Source organism: Rhinoderma darwinii, chromosome 9 (assembly GCF_050947455.1).
Source record: "Rhinoderma darwinii isolate aRhiDar2 chromosome 9, aRhiDar2.hap1, whole genome shotgun sequence".
In the NCBI taxonomy this organism is placed as follows: domain Eukaryota; kingdom Metazoa; phylum Chordata; class Amphibia; order Anura; family Rhinodermatidae; genus Rhinoderma; species Rhinoderma darwinii.
Genome location: NC_134695.1, coordinates 83,299,068 through 83,302,891, shown reverse-complemented (window position 1 = coordinate 83,302,891; position 3,824 = coordinate 83,299,068). Strand labels below are relative to the sequence as shown.

Here is a 3,824-nt window from a genome sequence, read left to right as displayed (position 1 = left end):
AGATTGAGTGATTGGTGTTTAGGGGCAACTGTTTGAGAAGGAGTAGGGGCCATTCAGATGTTGCGTTGAGGTGCAGTTAAAACCACATTGAAATACCCCATCTGAAAACCACATGTTTTTTACCGCCTTTGATGCGTTTTTCAATGCAGTTGCGGTAAAAAAAATACAATCACATTGAAAAATGCACCAAATCGCGGTAAAAACACATGCGTTTTCTGGATACAGTTTTTACCTCATGGTAACGTCTGAATGGAACCGTAGGGTGCCCAAAAACAGATTATTTTAGGAGAGAGGTTTTCCGATCTTCTGGGAGATCAGAGTGAGAATTATATAGCTGTAATTGCAGGGTGCCCCAGTGGCACAGAGTATTTCAGAGGAGGAATGTGCTGATCTGGTGTGAGATTACAAACGGAGCATTTTATAGTGGAAGTGGCAGGGTCCCTTACAGCACAGAGTATTTCAGGAGAAAAGTGTGGGAGGCAGTGACCTGTCCACGCAAGTTATTATTTCATTGGGGATAGAGCTCGATGTGCAAAAAAATTATTAGTTGTAAAGTTGCTTAAAAGTAAAATTTATTAGTGGAAAAATAGTTTCCCTGTGATTTCCGTGCGTGACGCGCTCTCCGTTTTTTCACGTGTAGACTTCTGCGTTACAATCTTCGGCTCAGGGTGATAACTTCCACCCGCTGGCTGGGGATAGATTTTCCCTGGAAGGATCTCAGTCCAGAACCTGAACTTGTCCTCCTTCAGCCTTGAAGACGATTTCTGCTTCAAATTAATCTCCAGATAGCGTTCGTCTGCGCAGTACTGCGGCCATGCGGTCAGACCGGGACTATTGGGGTCCCTGCAGTAAACAATGTGGCATTATTAGTAATGAGGAGATATTAGGGTGACACCAGCGCAGGGAATGCTCCGGCATTCTAGATTAGTGTTAGGGTCTTACCCAGTCCGAGCAAAGTTCGCCCAGTATCTCATAACTGTCCGGGCCAGGACTTCTCTTCATTGGTTGCATTTCCTCAAAAAAAACAAGATCACTATTAGGGGGGATTCACACGAGCGTGTATTCGGTCCGTGCGGGCCGCGTGGTTTTCACGCGGCACGCATGGACCAATACAAGTCTATGGGGCAGTACAGACAGTCCGTGCTTTTTGCGCAGCGTTTGTCTGCTGCGCAAAAAGCGCGACAGGTTCAATAACTCTGCGTATTTCGCGCATCACGCACCCATTGAAGTCAATGGGTGCGTGAAAATCACGCGCACCACACGGAAGCACTTCCGTGGGACGAGCGTGATTCGCGCAACAGCAGTGAAAAGGATGAATGAAAACCGAAAAGCACCACGTGCTTTTCTGTTTCCGAACATCCAAACGGAGTGTCTTTGCGATGAGCGAAGCCGGACAAGCGTACCGAACTTCACCGGGTTCGGCCAAACTCGTTTTGGCCGATCCCGGCAAAAAAATTATCGGTACGCGACGTCAGGAGATAGTCACTGTCCATGGTGCTGAAAGAGTTAAACTGTTTCAGCACCATGGACAGTGACTAGCGATCCCAAAATACATTAACCTGTAAAAAAAAAACCGAAGTTCTAACTTACCGATTACTCCTGTCTCCTTCCTGCAGTCCGACCTCCCGGGATGACACTTCAGTTCAAGTGACAGCTCCAGCCAATCACAGGCCAAGCACAGGCTGCAGCCAATCACAGGCTGCAGCGGTCACTTGGACTGCTGCGTCATCCAGGGAGGTGGGGCCCGATGTCAAGAGAGGCGCGTCACCAAGGACGCGTCACCAAGGACGCGTCACCAAGGCAACGGCCGGGAAGTTCTCGGTAAGTAGGAACTTTATCTTTTTTTTTTACAGGTTTTTCGCTGTTGTGTTCGGCATTCACTGTCGAGGGTGCTGAAAGATTTAGCTCTTTCAGCACCTTGGACAGTGACGGGCGTTGACAAGCCTCATCTCTATGATGCCGGCTGCGCGAAAATCACGCAGCCGCGCATCAGACACGCATGACACACGCAGCTGTCAAATGGTTTTTGCGCTCGCAAAACGCTGCGTTGTTTGCGCGCGCAAAAACGCAACGTTCGTGTGAATCTCCCCTTAGTGACAGACATACAAACCTGCGGCTGAGAACCCGTACAGACCTCTCACAGCTCAGTTTTGTTACAATTGTATACAATCAACTGTGAGCTGAACACATCAGCAGCACAATTCTATCTCTCTCCAGTCCTGAAGGTCTGTTACAATGTATCAGTGCAGGTAACATGTATCAGCTGGAGAGTTTTTTCCTTCTGCTACAGCTTTGAATGAAGTCCTGTCTGACAATCTGCTTCATATGGACATATTGCCTAGCAACCACACTTTATTAATGAAGCACATCCATAGCAACCAGTTTGTCTCAGATTACTCAGGTATCCAAGATGAAAATAGTTCTGAATTAAGGGCAGAGAAGGGGTAAAAACCCTGGTCAGGAAATTGACAATAAGGGTATGTTCACACGCAAACACAAAAACGTCAGAAAATACGGAGCTGTTCTCAAAGGAAAATAGCTGCTGATTTTCAGACGTTTTTTTATGCCGCTCGCGATTTTCGCAGCGTTTTTTACAAGCATTTTTCTATAGAGTCAATGAAAAACGGCTCCAAAAATGTCCCAAGAAGTGTCCTGCACTTCTTTTTCGCGGTCGTTTTTTTTACGTGGCCGTTTTTCAAAACGGCCCATTGGAACAGAACGCCATTTCTCCCATTGTTTGGAGGCGTTCTGCTTTCGATTTTTCGGCCGTGTGAACATACCCTAACTCAACGTAACGGCTTTAGGGCATTTTTTCTTGTCATTGACTCACCAGCATATACAATACCGTCCCTCAGGAAGGGTCCCCCAAACACAAAGATGATCTCGTCACAGTGATCGGCCCTCACAAAGTTCGGTCTCACATGAGCCAGCAGGGTTGGTGGGTGCTGGTACTCATACAAGTAGACGGGGAGCCCCATATCTAACGAGTGATAAGAAGACAAACACTTAACTGTTGACATCATGACAATTAATGATCCTGCGGTGTTAGGCTGGGTTCACACGAGCACATTAACGTCTGTAATGGACGGACGTATTTCGGCCGGAAGTCCCGGACCGAACTCAGTGAAGGGAGCCGGGCTCCTAGCATCATAGTTATGTACGACGCTAGGAGTCCCTGCCTCTCCGTGGAACTACTGTCCCGTACTGAAAACATGATTACAGTACGGGACAGTTGTCCTGCAGAGAGGCAGGGACTCCTAGCGTCGTACATAACTATGATGCTAGGAGCCCGGCTCCCTGCACTGTGTTCGGTCCGGGACTTGTGGCCGAATTACGTTCCGTCCATTACGGACGTTAATGTGCTCGTGTGAACCCAGCCTTACATTGTGTTATGTATAACCTTGGGGGGGAGGGCAGTATACACTGGCACAGCAGCACAGGTAGAAGCAATAATTGTGCAAGATGGCACTGTGCCCACAGCTGATGTGATCAAGGTCAAAGTTAGTGTCCCGAGACTGGTATCCGTGGCATTGCTGTGCCCATGCAACTAATGTGAGACGGGAGACATTATCCCCACATCTCGGAGCGGAGGTCTAGTACCGGGGGCCGGCATTTAGATGGGCAAAATGTGGTGGAAATAGTAACTAACCAATAGAGTGACCCCAGCTTCTGCGGCCATGTGTAAACAATATGTATACTGTCCATAGGGGCATCACATGACTGGCACTGTATGTTTTTAGACATTATGGATTACGAGGGCCAAGGGCATCATTTTTAAGAACATATTAGTAAGTTATGAAAACTACAACTCCCAGCGTGTTCTG

The 3,824-nt window shown here is 47.7% G+C and overlaps 1 pseudogene; it reads right to left on the bottom strand.

The window, feature by feature from the left end:
* Positions 1-555: 555 nt before the first annotated feature.
* LOC142661097 (fatty acyl-CoA hydrolase precursor, medium chain-like) overlaps positions 556-3,824 on the bottom strand; it is a 33,318-nt pseudogene continuing 30,049 nt past the window's right edge.